We start from the raw sequence: 17,270 nt of genomic DNA on the forward strand, positions 1-17,270 counted from the left end.
AAATAATGGTCCTAGTCTTTGTCACCTCTTTACTCGGGACGAGCAAAGGTTCGGTTTGGAGATATTTGATGTGACCATAATTAGCGCATATTTAGTCCCCGAATTAGCCTTGTTCCCATGCTTTTTAGTGCATATTTAGGTCATTTATTGTCTTTAGCTCTTTGTTTTGCATATTCTTTGAGGTTTTGTGTCCTTGGTAGGAAAGGAGTGCAAACCTTGCATTTTCATGGCAAAATGAGACTAAATTGATTGAATTCAATGACCAAGCATCAAGGAGAGACAAGATTAGAAGGCCTTTGTACATATTATAGTAGTTGGGCAATGATGAGGAAAGATCCTTGCATTCCCAAGGAAATCCCCAAGGATTTTATGAAGAAAAGGGAAGAAAAGAAGAAGAAACAAGGTAGAGCAGCAATCCGTGCGGATTGCCCTGAAGACGCCCGTCCCCAGAACCACAATCCGTGCATCTTCCATCAAAGACGCCCGGGCAGCAGCACCCAGAAGACGCCCGTCTTCTCCCAAAGACACCCGGGCAGAGACTCACGAATACGGCCGTCCCGAGCCTAAGACGCACGGATTCCAAGACAGCGCAAATTCGTTTCTTCAAGCTTCAAGAAAGATGCCCATCCTTCAGAAAATACCGGCGTTTCCTTAAGTAGGGACTTAATCGTCATTTAAGCCCTTAGTTAACCCTAATGCATCCACCTAATTTCCACTATAAATACCCCATTAGTCTAATTGGAAGAGCATGTTCTTCTTATCAATTCTTAGAGTAGTTAATATCAATCAAATCTCTCTTTAGTTTTGTAATCAACAATTAATCAAGTTTTAATACAAGTTTTATTTCCTTAATCTCTCTTTTGTTCATCCTTTATTTTGGGTAATTGAAGATTATTTGGGTTATTATTAGGAGATTGACAACCTCTCAATCAAGCATCAAGTACTTCTACTATTCTTTGCTTTATTATTGGAATCATTAGTAGGTATAATTCTCTTAATCCCTTTTTAATTATTGCTAATTACTTTCATTTGTTCATCATGTTTCACTTTGTTGGTATGATTGACAACCTTGCTAGCATGTTCAACATGATAATGAGTGAGTAGTTCCATAGCTAGGGTTAATGGGTAATTAGGGGAAACCAACATGGGGAATGATTCACGCTTAAATTAATATGCTTTCATGGTTTATTTGCTTGCTTGTTTTGATCTCAACTCATGCACATGTTATGTTTGATGAAATGCGAGCCTATGAATCCTTGCATTTTTTACCCATCACCTACCTTTTCAATGAGACTTGTAAGATATAAACCAACTCGAGTCTCATTAGACCATACATGTTGTTGAGTAGGGAAGACTAAGTCGACTTGTAGGTGTTGTACAATCTAATCGATTCGTCTCCGGGACCCAAACTTTCCTAGGATTGTAAGATATAACCCAACTCAATCCATCACAACAATAATTGCTTGCTTATAATTTGAGAACATGTTTGTATGATCAATTCCCATGAATCCCCTATGACCCCATGATACCCTAGTGCTTTTTATCAATTGTTTACAACCCTTTCAATTCATCTTGCTTATTTAATTTCATTGTTATTTAGTTTAGTGACCTTTTACATCAAACCAAATTGTGACACCCCTAAGACACCACTAGTCTCAATAGAAATCTCATCTCAATTCCCGTCCCTTGGGATCCGACCTTTACTTGTCTCTTTACTAACTGTAGAGTTGTTTGTGAAGCTATAAATTGTGTTTTGGTCTAGGTGCTCCTAACGACAAGTTACCGAAAAGATCTAGTCCCGACCACATGTGATTAGGGGATGTGATATGATTATACACAATTTTGTTTGCGTAAAGCTATATAATAGGTTCATATACTTGTCTACTGTTGTATCATATGCACTTGTTAGATGAAGAATGTGGTTGACATGGATGAATTGATTGGAAAAGATGGGTGGCAATTGCATGAGAATATGAATTTCGTGATTATGAATATGTTTAGGTGACGAAGTGGATTTGTAATGTTGTTGTATTTGTAACATAGAAATAGGATTTGTAATGTATGAGTATGCTTTGTTTTACGAAAAGTTATAAAGTTAAAACATGCGGGTAGTACATGATTGATAAATTGAATGTTGTATGAGAATGTAGATGTTATTGTTTGGTTTTTGGTAGGTAGTAATATATGGTTAGGGATGGTGGTTTTACAAGTGTCGAGTCCCTTTTGTTCACCTTGTTGATGTTTAAGTTGTTTGAAAGAGAAAATCAAATAGTTATGTTGTCTGTTTATAGAGAGATTGTCTTTAAACTGTTATAACTTGAGATGTATATATGATTTTGATGTGATTCCAATTGGAGGTGGTAGCTTGTTCTTTTACTATTCTAACGATAGGTCACACGCCCAAAATGATCAAGAAACGAGTGAGTTATGACCGTTTTACGAAAATTGCATAGTGTTGAGAAATGAGTAGGGTACTCGATCGAGTGGCCCTCACTAGATCGAGTGCACCTCTTGTTACTCGATCGAGTAACTCTTACTCGATCGAATAGCCCTGGTAATTTGTTTTACGTGTCTCTGACCTTCACCTACTCGATCGAGTAAGTCACACACTCGATCGAGTGACCTGTACTCGATCTAATGACCCCTGTTTTGGGTCATATGTTTATCTTTTGACTTCGTTGCCTATTATGTTTAATTCAAAGGTGTTCTTTTGCTTCCTTATGCATTGCTTTACATGTGTGTCGGTCTTGATGCGTAAGTTACCCAATCTTATGATGTAAGGAGTGGCACCTGTGGTGAGTATGAGTTCGGTGGGGAGGACATGAGTTATATGCGGTTGTTATAGGTAGTGGAAAAGGAAAGGAAGATTGTTAAGGCTTATTGAGGCATGAAGCATGTTTTTTGAGATGAGAAGAGTGATATTATTGTGTGTTTAGTAATGTTAAAGTAAGTGAATATGGGCAAGGGATGATGTGAGTCTAAGGAACGTGAGAATGAAAAGATTGAAAGGAAGGATGTTGATAGTGGCAACTTGAGATGTGTAAAGAATTATGGAGGGAGATGGTTAGGAATCGTGTGGGTTAAGAATATATATAGTGAAAGGCCGTTTTAGAGGGATTAAGAAGAGTGGTATATAGTGAACTTAATGGAGACATGTCGCGACGTGGATTTGTAGATAATGAGTGAGTTTGGGAATTTGCATTATCAAGAGGTGAAACTAATATGTGATTTCCTTGGGCAAGTAATGTTATGAAGTGAGTTTCGGGATTCTAGAAAAAAAAAAGGTGATTGGAGATCAGTGTGAGTGATTGCATGAGATGGTCTGGACTGATTGGTGATAAGTGTGAATGATAGCATGATAAAAGAAGATCTATAGTACGAAAGAGTGAGATGATACTGATATGAAATAATGGGATTTGAGTTTTGGAGCAATAAGCAGGTAACAGGAGCACTAAAGAGTTAGGTAGAAGGAATAAAGAGTTGAATCATTAATTGGTATTGTTGAGTGTAAAGGGATAAGAAGGATAAAAGTAAGCTGAGAAAGATGTCGATCGGAGTTATGTGATATAGAAGTCAGGAATCGTCCAGATGTATGATACTATCATGAGGATGTTAGTTAATGGTTATATAGGAGTTTCAGGACAATATGATTAGTCATGAGTTTCGGGGAATTGAGAAAAGTAAGAAGCCGGGTAAAGAATTTACACGATATGAGATCTTGGTGGTGAGTTGGGTGACGATGCAATTAAAGATGGAATTGGGAATAGTGTTGAGGTAATTTTTATTGATGGATTTGATGCTCGTTAATTGGGATGTTAACCAAAGATAAGAAATAAATCGTGATGTTTAGAGATGAGTGTGAAAGGTTTATTATACGAGCAGTGGGGGTATTGTGGTATTGTCACTAGTGGTTAAGGGTGATGATAGATAAGAAGGATAGCAATTCTAAAGAGGTTGATTTTGTAGAGGCCGGATTGATATGTACGTTTGGGAGGAAGTATAAGATGTGGCTATATGAGGCGGGTGCTAGAAATTGAATATTAATGGTATGGTTATACTTGGCAGGAGGTGATGGTATGCGAATGAGAGAATATGTTATGAGGTGCATACGAGTTAAGCTCGGGCGAGAGGTAACTTTTACCAAGTGGTAACTTACGTGATCAGGATTGACTAGTTGGATGTGATTATGGGTCTATGATGTGTATAAACGTTTGTGTGAGGTTCTAACCTCACGATAAGTGGTATGGTGTGATAGTCATAAAGTTGTTATCTAAATGTTCTGTAATATATGTTGGATACGGTAACCTAATGGAATGATGTTCAAAAGTGATAGTTTGGGTAATCTGGCATGGCTAGTTATACGTGTATGTGTATTCCTGATATATGTTTATTCTGTAAAAAAAATTATGGATGATATTCATGAGATTCTTGTCTGTTTATTCCGTATAATATGTTGTGTTATGATCTAGTAAAGTAAGTTTTGAGTAAGTTTTCTTGTCCGGAAAGTTACATTGAGTCAGTGTTTATGGGAATTGTATGTGGTTGTGATGTCTATCGAGGTGGTTGTTGTGCCTCGGGTGGTGATCCGGACACGGTACTTCGTGTTGTGATGCGGGTATTTTCGCACTACGGTGCGGCTGTTGGTGGCAGTGTTGTGATGCCGTCACCGGTTGTGGTGGAGTAGGCGGGATGATTACGATTCGAGTTTCGAAAGTACATACCAGTTATACATAGATTGTTGTTTTGTTTGATGTTGCTTCCTATGAGTTTCGGGTTGTACATATAGACCGTTGATTTGTTTATTGATGTTTCTTACCAGTTTTAGTATGGGAGTAAGGGTAGAGTATGATATGGAAGAGAGTTGTGTATGTTTTCGTTGTGGTCATAGTATAGTGATATCTTATTTATGGGAAACAATTGCGAGAGGTTGTTGGAGTACTTGTGATGTTCTTTTAGAGGAGGCATTGGTTGACTTAGTGATGGCAAGTGATTCGTGGAACATGTGTTGTACAGATTTGAAAGTTGCAGGTGTCCATAATCTTTTGTTGAGACAGTGAGTATAGGGTGTTGGATATTAGTATCATGGTAAGTTGTGGATGAGTTTGTGGTAATAAAAGAAAGAACTTGAGGATCTAGTATGAGTGTGTATAATGAGTGTGGATCGTGAGTTATGTTTTTGGAGATAGGTGCTTTATATAGAGAGGTGTGTTGTTTTGTGGTAATAATGAAGAGTTGGTATGGTGATTTTGCTACGAATTTTGTGGTATAGGTTAGGTGGTGTGCCGAATGAATTGAGGTATGAGAACTGTTAAGTAAGAGAGCCTTGGATATACGAATGGTGAGTGTTTAGATTATAGGCGGTTATCTTTGACATGCGGTGGTGATGAGGATAATGAGAAGATACAGCTAAGGATTTAGTATTAGTGAGTTACGAGGACGTAACATTTATCTTAAGAGGAGTAGGATGTTATAAAAGAGAGTTTGATGGTTGTGCATGGTGTAGTATAATTGGAAGTAGAGCATTGATGTAGCATAAAGGATGGATTTGAATTTTGGTTGATATTGTTAAAAAGGTCATGCCCGTGCTTGTAGTAGTGTGATGTCTAGGATGGTGAGAATATTTCGATAGTGTTGACAGTTGGATGATGATATTTATGAATTCGATAGTTTTGGCAGTTGGATGATGACGTTTATGAGTGTGAGTAAACTTCAAGGACAAAGTTCTTTTTAAGGGTGGTGGAATGTAAGATTCCGTTTGATGTTACGAGTGTCTTGATATCGCATTTTCTAGTTGTAGACACCTCGTTTCTACACCTCCCGCAAACCACCCGGTGATGATTGGGCCGCATGTTTGGTACGCGGAACTATTTGTGACAATTCGTAAGATTATCGTCAAGTGATTGCTCAAATATTAATATCTACCTCTTAGTTGTCATCTACGTCCCGATACGGTCGTTTTGACAGTAATTAGAGTACATTCGGAGTCCGGGCCTAAAACCGTCTCCATTTTCTGATAACCGTTAAATCCCGAGTCAGAATGTTCTGGAATGTTCCGGATATTTCTATTCCATATTTCATAAATTTTATCTTTTGCAAAACAAATTCCCGTAATATTCACATAAGATATTAAGGAAAACCGAATTATTTCCGTCCTACCATAACTCAAACACGGAAATCTTTCTTCCGCAGGAGGAAACCCCTTAGGAACAGACGCAGCAGGTGCTGCGCCTCTTCCAAGAGACGCAGTGGCTGCTGCGCCTCTTCCCAGTCCTTTCTCGCGTAATTTTCGTATCTTTTTCATATCTTTCCGAGATTCACTTCCAAAGAGTCTCCGAAACCCTAATTCCTCCACGTGATTAGTATAAATAGGAGCCTTCGCTCCTCATATTTCTCACGCGAGTGTCCGCCCTTCTCTTCTCCCTTTGCATTCTAGACCTTTGTTCTTACTTTTTGGCGTCTGCGTGCTTGAACTTTCGACCACGTAAGCTCGGATCCTTCTGAGTACCAGCCTCGTTTGCATGACCGACCAATTTGACCAACTCCACATCAATCAACTTAATTAATCTAATCGTTTTCCTCTAACGAGGGCACTTTCTTTGCATTCGCGTCGAGCATCACTAATCGATATCTTAGTCCTTCTCGTTTCGTCAACATGTAAGTCTGAGGGTGTAAATCTCTCTTTTATTTATTGTATTTACCTTTTTTGTATCATCAATTGTAAGGTTTATGTCGAAAATATCATTAAAACCGATTTCTAAAACCATGCTTTAAAACCTCTTTTTTACGGATTTCCAGTAGATAACCGTCGAGAAAGGACGCAGCAACTGCTGCGCCTCTTCGAAGGAGCGCAGTTCCTGCTGCGCCTCTTCATGAGGCTGCCGCAGTTCCTGCTTCCTTTCTTCTTCGTTCGTCCTCTGTTATTCGTCAAGTTTCTTTCTCTTGTTTCGTTTGTTTGTTAATTCTTCACCATGATAGCATACAATTCACATGTATATTATAATCATCATCATTAGCATGTTTTTAATCGTCACAAATCCGACTTAAATCCCTAATAATCCAATATTTGCGGGTTTTCGTCATTAAATTCAATTCCGGGTTATAGAGATTCAATTCATCAACATTGGGTTTCTGGAATTCGTCTTTGATATAGTTTTCATATGTCCTTTGTCATATCTATCGCATATTCGTCATTAATCCATCGTATCTAACTTAATTAATTGATTTAATTTGTTTAGTTTGTTAATATTTTTCACTCCTGTAATTAATCCATCTTATGTCAATTCGTTTAATTCCGTATTATTCATGTTTTACTGTTTTCATGACCCATTCATATGTTAAATAACCTATTAATCACTTCCATCCGAGTAAATATCATCAATCGATCATTAAATTCACCAATTAACATTAACGGCTTGCAATTACGGCTTCACAGCCAGAACTGAGCCAAAGAACAGTCGCAGCGTCTGCTGCGCCTATTCCAAGGGACGCAGCTCTGATGCGCTTGTTCCTGGCTGAGTTCTGTCTCTGAACTCCGTTTCTGCCTTGACCTAATTTAAATTAGTTTACGTATTAATCAACTATTATCCGTATTATCACCTTCTGTTGTGTTCGTTAATTTGTTCTTTTATCTCTTTTTCTCAAATTATCCGTTTTAAAGGTATTTTCGACATAAATCGCCTAATCCTTTGTAATTAATGTCATTTTCATTATTGTAATTTATAATTATTTTGTTTCTTTTATTGTTTGTATGTTTTCACATGTAATTGAACGTTAAATCCTACTTCGACCCAATTGTATGCTAATTACGTGTCAACCGACTTAGTATTAATTCTCACATGCTAGGATTAAAACTTGGATGTTGCATTGCATGCATATAGTCGACGATATATCAAGTACGAATAACTTCCTTAATCATTAGTAGAGGCCGCTATCGAGGCGGGCGGGATTAGGTGTTCGATCAAAAGAGCTTCCTAATACGTACCCTCACCCCTTACTCCAGATATCCGTGAACACCCGTGTTCATTGGCATCCACGAGAGTCATTCTAGACATAGAATGCTAAGGGTAACGATTGCTTAGTGTTCATGTCTCTACTTTGTGTCTTGACATGACACGAGGTATTCGAACGGTTCCAATTTCCCATAAAAATTGGTGGCGACTCCATACAAAAATGCAAACGTTTGTTTCTCTTTTCCTCCCAAGCGCCCCCGTGGGCCCCCGCTGTCCCCAGTTTGGCGACTCCGCTGGGGATAATACACTTACGTGTAGCCAAAAGGGTGAAACTTGAACAAGGTTAGGGAATAGTTTGTACAAGACAATTGTCGGTTTTCATAACTCGGTCTTCCTAGACCGTTTTATTCGGCCTTCCTAGGCCCAACCCAACCCATTCGACCAATCGTCCCGTCTAAACGGTCCTAATTCGTATTTGGGCCTAAGGATGGATAGCGATTGACGTCATCCATACCATGGTGCTTACTCTTGTTTGTATCAAGGACTTTCACTACTTGAGGAAATGGACTAGGAATCGGCCTTACTCTTGTTTGGTACGAGCCTCTCCACCGACTTCGGGTTTGATTGTTCGGTATGGCAACCCACCACTTAAACCAAAACCCATTTAAAATGCACTCAGCATCCCTTATAATGCTCGTATATTGTTTGTATCATACGTGATCACCATTTTGTAAACAAAACTATTTTGTAAAATAAAATCCTTTTCAAAATATAAATATTTTCAAAATAGCGCAAACAAAGCCGAAACTCAGTCCAAATATCGAGTCAAACTTCGGGCCTCAAACCCATTTCAAAATCCGTGTAAAAACAAAAAAAAAAACAAAAAACAAAGTCCGAAAAAATAAAAAAAAAACCAAAAACATTTTTTAAATAAAAGGATTTTCAATCCATGTAAATGCGAATATGTAAATTCAATTGGGCTAAGTTAGAGTCAAAGTTCAAACCGACTATGTCCTAGTCGGAACTCTGTCGAGTCATAAACCCGTCTTCTTTTACATTTTGGGTCTTTTCAAAATTCAAGTCAAGTCCTAAGGCGTCACGCCGTCATTTTGGACTCCCTACCCCAACTCAATTAGGATCTGAACATTTCCGCACCTCGACTCACACACTCGAGGCTAACACATCGAGTCATTCCAAAATCGGTCTCTTGAATTCTCCTAATGACACGTTCGGGACACACATACCCGAACCTCGAGTCAAGTCTGTCTTAAACAACACACGTATTAGAATTAACATGTGTCATCAATCCCGTCAATAAGGTCAATCATATGAGGGTCACTCCGTCAAAGTTAACACTCGAGTCTAAAATTATAGTCAAGCACCGTGAACTCAAACACGAGAAGTCGCTCACGACATTTCACGAATTCACAAGTCAAGTCTAGATTTGTCATCTTGTCCCTTTCTTTGTTTGTTGCCTTAGTATGCGTGATCCCATGTTGAATCGAGTGTAATGCGCGTCATTTCTGTCGAGTAGGAATCCAGGAAGTTTTGTCAGTCAGCAAAGTCACGAGGCAGATCAAGCCACAATCACTGTGTCTCTCCAAGACGTTTATGCCATGGTCCTAGGAGTTCAAGCTACAGTGGAAAATTTGAGCATTCGCGTCCTCACCCTTGAAAATGGAATGGTGGAAAAGAACATGCCAACTAGGGAAACATCTAGTCTAGGTCATCCAAAGCTTACCTCTTGCAATAATCATCGTCCTAGAAAGCCGAAAACAGCTGAAAGGAAACCTAGGAGGCATCAAAGGGTGCTTACCAATTTAGGCATGTCTTATGCCGATGCTTTGAAGAGACTCTCTGCCCATGGCAAGCTACATCCAATAGGGCCAACTCCGGATCCACCTTTAGAGAAACAGGTGAACCTCTGGAAGGGCAACAAATACTGCTTATATCACCAAGGTAGAGGCCATGATATTGAAGAATGTTTTCTCTTGAAACACACCATCTAAGATATGATCGAAGAAGGCAAGCTTCCTTAGCCACCTTCTGTCGCAAAATCCAAGAAAATCGACCATCTTGGGTCTAATATCATTAAGCATGATGAAGAACCATCCCTAGATTGTTCCCATCTCCTCAATCATCATGATGATAAAGAAATCAATGTCCTCGAAGATGAAGATATCCAAAATGGAATGCTCATGCTTTCCATTACCTTCAACAATAAATTCTCCAAAATAGAAGGGGCCATTGATAATCTAAACTTCCGACTTTCCAACATGGAGAAACAGTTTGCTGAACTGAGTAAGAAGCTTGATGCCCGACCTCTCAAGATGAAAAGTGTCTAGACAAACCCTCAGCTTGACAGTCTTAAGGAGAAAGCAACAAATGGACAATCTATTCCTAGTTCTTCTCATCCAAGAATCAAAATCAACAAAGGCAACCTCATGGAGCCTTCGGGGTCATTTACAAAGGCTTCCGAAAATAAGGGCACACCTCCTAGGAAATTTACCAACATTGGTATTACATACATCGATGCCCTTCAGAGACTCATGGAGCGACGAATGTTGAAGCCTATAGGACCTACGCCTAACCCAGAAAAGAAATCCAAGTTTTGGGATGATAATGCCTACTGCAAATACCATAGAGTCAAAGGGCATGATATAGAGAAATGTTACAAATTAAAAAACGTCATTCAGGATATGCTCGAAAGCGGGGAATTGTCCCTCTCGATCCTTAACTCACATGGCAGGTTAGGCAATCCTCATGGATATACCACTTATCAAGAAACGTTTCTTGACTATTACCCTTTCAATGTTCCCAATGAGGAAGATGAGGTGCTCAAATGGGTGAATGCTCAAAGTCAGATGCCGAAGCCAGTTGCTGGAAGGAAAAATGCTCAAGCATGGGCCGATGATTACGAGTCTAGGTCTAAGATCGCGTCAAAGTCCGGGGCCGAGTCCGAGTCTTAGGCTTTCTATCTCATATTTGTTCTAGTATCTTTCTCCATTTTCATTCCTAGTGACAACCTAGGGGCTGTCCCATGAGTCACGTGTCTTCTCATATCTATGTTAAATACATTTATTATCCATTTCAATAAAAGCACACTTTTTAATCCACATATTCTATCATATCTCTTCCTCTACCCTTTTCCTGTGACAACAAGAATTGGTTTGAGACATTTTTTAAAATGACAACAACACCACATGACAGTCAATGTGAGTGCACTTATATGATGTTCCGTTCAAAGTTATAGAGGACCTAAGACTCCGTGTTCATTTTCCTTACCTATTCCATGTCTGGCAATAGAAACCACAATATAACCCCATTTTAGGACGAGCCTATCTCAAGAGATTCTAGGATGAATCCAAACCATCTCCCTTGTTAGCAATCCATGATGGAAGGCAAGCCCATTCCCCACAATAAACAACCCGTGTTACTAAAGACCAACCCGTTTCACACCAAAGGTGCTAGTCTGACCTAAATCCACGGTAACAAGAAAATCTAAGATGAGCCATGATCAAAGACAAAGGCTCAATCAAGAGAAATGACCAAGATCAATATCCAAGACAAAAGAGTCAAAAGAAGAGGCTCAATCAATCAAGCAAGTCAAGTCAATATCCAAAGACAACGTTATCCTTCAAAACCTGATCAAAAATCTGAGCAGAAATCCAAGATATACCCTAGACCAAGAATCCAAATCTGAATCAAGAACAAGCCTGGAATCAAATGCTATACAGAATACTGCTGAAGTCTAGGTAGAATCAAGACATCAATCAAGATGGTCGGCTAGCACCCCACTAAGCCTTTCACACATCACACACCCTAAGTCCTTCTCGAGACCGTTACGAGGAGATAGTTAGGAATTTTGAGAATCCTCTCAAGCTTGTCAAGTATACCCATCCTTTAGGGCCAAGACATGGAAACTTGAACCCACGTCATTTTAACCTACCTTTATGTGCTCAGGCTACATCAAGCCAAGAGACTCCATTTCCAAGCCACATTACAAGCCATAGCCCCATAAAGACTTAACTCCACAAAATCAAAACTCTAGAGATTTGTTCATCAAAGCCTCTTATTTCCGAGCTCTACATTCCAAATATCCAATCCAGTTTCACCTTGACCCATACACAGAGTCTTCAAATACTTTGATAGCTAGAATGGGACATACCCATATCATCCTTAGGGTCCACCAAGTGTGCTCACATGACAAGGACATTTTTACAAAATTAATTATACCTCTTTGGTCTATGATCAGAGAGAGTTATCTCAAATCGATTCTTTGAGTCACCAAAAGAAATTACCCTTGTGACCCCTGCACTTTAAGGCCCTGACAACATAGCTTAGACACACACTTGAACTACGAGCATGGTTTGATTTCACCTTTTCAGGTGGATACGTAGGCAGTCCTTTCTTACACAAGAAGGATACAACCACAACACCCAAATAAAATTAACCAAACCTCAGAACTACGATCTGGTTTGATTTCACTTCACGTGAATACGTAGGCAGTCCTCATGGACACAACCATCCCACCTCAACCATCAACTTTCAACCTCTATTTCAACCTTTCAGCCTCAATTAACATCCCTTCCACAACCAACACCTCTATACTGAGGGCTCCTTATTGTCGCCCAGCCTCTTTTTTACCAAATTCCAGAGTCATCTTCTCATCCTGGGGGCTTCTCTTCCGAGATGTCACCCTTTCTTTATTCCTCTCTCATTTGAGTCAAGCTAGTGCTCGGTCCAGGCGATGACAAAGGTCTTAGATCCATTCTCCAAGTCATCGTGCCTCAAGAGGGGTCTCTTTTATAGCAAACGGTGGTGAAAGAAGTCCTGTTAGACAGCTGATCCATGGCTCATGCCTTGCCTTTATATGCCTTCATCATTCTTGCAATTCTTATACCTTTGGAACTGATACGCATTGTCACCCACACTTGGCTAGGGGTTGCGCATACTTAAGCAAAGTCTGTCAAAGTCATCCCTGTGTCGCGTCAAATCTAAGTTAGTGTCGCGTCAGTCCAACCTAAGTCTACATTTCGTGTCGCGTCCTAGTAGGTCCGTGTCATGACAAGTCCTATGTCTAAAGCCCATTGAATATGCATAACGCATTACACACGACAAATTTCTTTGAACAAGTTTTAAACAACTTTTAAAAAGAAACGACTTTTGCAAAACCTATGTGTTCCCTCATTCGAGGTCCATGTGATAACTGCTTACATGCATATATTAGATTGCATTCTTGTGTGGCTACTAACCATGCAGGTAAGTATTAGAAGCAATACTTTACCAAGACCTTGCTTGTCACAACGAGCGAGTATTTCCCGACAGGTGTTTCGACACGCCTTCATTATATTTCCCAAGCGAGAGTAAGCGGATAGACAATCTCTCTCAAGACATGGAAATAAAATCCCGATTATGTTCCCCAACGAGAGTTCACGACCGACAGTCACTTCCTCTCGAGACATGGAGATCACCATCGACCCTACATTCTTCTGAAGTTTGTTTGAAGACGACCCAAGCAGCTTCCGCAGCAGTTCCCGCTTGCGTCCTGCTACCCTTGACATTTTTGTTTCCTCATAGAGTTCGGCAAAGGTGTCGTTCTCCAGAAGTTCCCAGGCCTCCTTCCTTAGGTTCGTAAACCCAAAGTAGGATTCTTACCCCCTAGATTCTTAGATCCCAATATGGCTTCTTTTAGGTTCATAAACATTTAAGCTCCCACACCAACGTCCTTAGGTTCATAAACCCATAAATTCTTTTGGAGTTCTCATACCTCAGAAAGCTTAAGTGCATGCGTTCAAAACAAGAATTAGTAACCCAGTAAGTTCCTAAACTTAACCCTAGGATCCCAAATCCTCTTAGGTTCACAAGCCTTTAAATTCTCATACAAGCCTTTCATATACCCAGGTTCATACACCCAACTCTTTAGGTAACCCTTTTTAGGATAAACCCTTCAGATCTTTCAGAAACTTACCTTAATCTTTCAGACAACCCTTTAGATAACCTTTGGGATATTCCTTCCTTGAGCCTTCCTCCCTTCAGATAACCCTTAGATGACCCTTTCAGGATAATCCTTCCTTCAGCCTTCCTCCCTTTCAGGATAATCCTTCCTTCAGCCTTCCTTTTAGAGAGAACTATCCCTTCAGTCCTTCCCTTTAGAGAGAGATATCCTTCAGAGTTAGCCTTCAGAAGTATTAAGAAGTTTCTTCATAATCCTTGTGACCCCTAATGCCTTCAGACACCAAGTTATCTTCAGACCAAAGAGTTTTGCCGAAGCGTCTTCAGTTCCGTTTCACCCAGGGGTATCTCAGGTATGATCTCTTCTTATGGCTGGCGAGCCTCCTTACGTAGTCTAACGGGCTTTAAACGACCCTCCCCGGAAGTCGACAGACTCTAAAATGTTCCCGACGACAGGTCCTTGGTTCAGACCCCTTGAACCGCCTCGCGTCGCCATAGTCGTCAGGTTGTAATCTTCGATTGACCTGATGGCTATACTTTAACTTTCGCCTTGTCCAAGTCTCAGTCAATGTGGGGGCTCTGTAGACACCTCGTTTCTACACCTCCCGCAAACCACCCGGTGATGATTGGGCCGCATGTTTGGTACGCGGAACGATTTGTGATAATTCGTAAGATTATCGTCAAGTGATTGCTCAAATATTAATATCTACCTCTTAGTTGTCATCTACGTCCCGATACGGTCGTTTTGACAGTAATTAGAGTACATTCGGAGTCCGGGCCTAAAACCGTCTCCATTTTCTGATAACCGTTAAATCCCGAGTCAGAATGTTCTGGAATGTTCCGGATATTTCTATTCCATATTTCATAAATTTTATCTTTTGCAAAACAAATTTCTCGTAATATTCACATAAGATATTAAGGAAAACCGAATTATTTCCGTCCTACCATAACTCAAACACGGAAATCTTTCTTCCGCAGGAGGAAACCCCTTGGGAACAGACGCAGCAGGTGCTGCGCCTCTTCCAAGAGACGCAGTGGCTGCTGCGCCTCTTCCCAGGTCCTTTTCTGCGTAATTTTCGTATCTTTTTCATATCTTTCCGAGATTCACTTCCAAAGAGTCTCCGAAACCCTAATTCCTCCACGTGATTAGTATAAATAGGAGCCTTCGCTCCTCATATTTCTCACGCGAGTGTCCGCCTTTCTCTTCTCCCTTTGCATTCTAGACCTTTGTTCTTACTTTTTGGCGTCTACGTGCTTGAACTTTCGACCACGTAAGCTCGGATCCTTCTGAGTACCAGCCTCGTTTGCATGACCGACCAATTTGACCAACTCCACATCAATCAACTTAATTAATCTAATCGTTTTCCTCTTACGAGGGCACTTTCTTTGCATTCGCGTCGAGCATCACTAATCGATATCTTAGTCCTTCTCGTTTCGTCAACATGTAAGTCTGAGGGTGTAAATCTCTCTTTTATTTATTGTATTTACCTTTTTTGTATCATCAATTGTAAGGTTTATGTCGAAAATATCATTAAAACCGATTTCTAAAACCATGCTTTAAAACTTCTTTTTTACGGATTTCCAGTAGATAACCGTCGAGAAAGGACGCAGCAAGAATCGCTGCGCCTCTTGAAGGAGCGATTCTCGCTGCGCCTCTTCGTGAGGGCCGCCAGATTCTCGCTTCCTTTCTTCTTCATTCGTCCTCTGTTATTCGTCAAGTTTCTTTCTCTTGTTTCGTTTGTTTGTTAATTCTTCACCATGATAGCATATAATTCACATGTATATTATAATCATCATCATTAGCATGTTTTTAATCGTCACAAATCCGACTTAAATCCCTAATAATCCAATATTTGCGGGTTTTCGTCATTAAATTCAATTCCGGGTTGTAGAGATTCAATTCATCAATATTGGGTTTCTGGAATTCGTCTTTGATATAGTTTTCATCTGTCCTTTGTCATATCTATCGCATATTCGTCATTAATCCATCGTATCTAACTTAATTAATTGATTTAATTTGTTTAGTTTGTTAATATTTTTCCCTCCTGTAATTAATCCATCTTATGTCAATTCGTTTAATTCCGTATTATTCATGTTTTACTGTTTTCATGACCCATTCATATGTTAAATAACCTATTAATCACTTCCATCCGAGTAAATATCATCAATCGATCATTAAATTCACCAATTAACATTAACGGCTTGCAATTACGGCTTCACAGCCAGAACTGAGCCAAAGAACAGTCGCAGCGTCTGCTGCGCCTATTCCAAGGGACGCAGCTCTGATGCGCTTGTTCCTGGCTGAGTTCTGTCTCTGAACTCCGTTTCTGCCTTGACCTAATTTAAATTAGTTTACGTATTAATCAACTATTATCCGTATTATCACCTTCTGTTGTGTTCGTTAATTTGTTCTTTTATCTCTTTTTCTCAAATTATCCGTTTTAAAGGTATTTTCGACATAAATCGCCTAATCCTTTGTAATTAATGTAATTTCCATTATTGTAATTTATAATTATTGTGTTTCTTTTATTGTTTGTATGTTTTCACATGTAATTGAACGTTAAATCCTACTTTGACCCAATTGTATGCTAATTACGTGTCAACCGACTTAGTATTAATTCTCACATGCTAGGATTAAAACTTGGATGTTGCATTGCATGCATATAGCCGACGATATATCAAGTACGAATAACTTCCCTAATCATTAGTAGAGGCCACTATCGAGGCGGGCGGGATTAGGTGTTCGATCAAAAGAGCTTCCTAATACGTACCCTCACCCCTTACTCCAGATATCTGTGAACACCCGTGTTCATTGGCATCCACGAGAGTCATTCTAGACATAGAATGCTAAGGGTAATGATTGCTTAGTGTTCATGTCTCTACTTTGTGTCTTGACATGACACGGGGTATTCGAACGGTTCCAATTTCCCATCAAAATTGGTGGCGACTCCATACAAAAATGCAAACGCTTGTTTCTCTTTTCCTCCCAAGCGCCCCCGTGGGCCCCCGCTGTCCACACTAGTGGATAATATGTTACGGAGCTAGCAGCGTTTGTGGATAGTAGTTGGTAGTGTTTGGAGTTGGTGTCGAGAGAGACTATGATGTAGTTGATACGATATCGTGAGCCGTGTTGTGGAGGTAGGCATAGTTGGTGGAGTTGGTGTTAAGAGTTCATGTTTGATAGGTTAGGGTTTTCTTTTGAGTCCTTAGTTGCGTTGTTGTGTCTTAATCGAGTTAGTATGTTTGTTTTTATGTATGGGTTGAACTTCGGGGACGAAGTTCCTTTTAAGGAGGGAAGACTGTAATACTACGGTTTTCTATGTCTATGGGTACTCTATCGAGTGGGGCTTACTCTGTCGAGTAAGT

The sequence above is a fragment of the Silene latifolia genome, chromosome 11, assembly GCF_048544455.1.
Source record: "Silene latifolia isolate original U9 population chromosome 11, ASM4854445v1, whole genome shotgun sequence".
Taxonomy (NCBI): Eukaryota; Viridiplantae; Streptophyta; class Magnoliopsida; order Caryophyllales; family Caryophyllaceae; genus Silene; species Silene latifolia.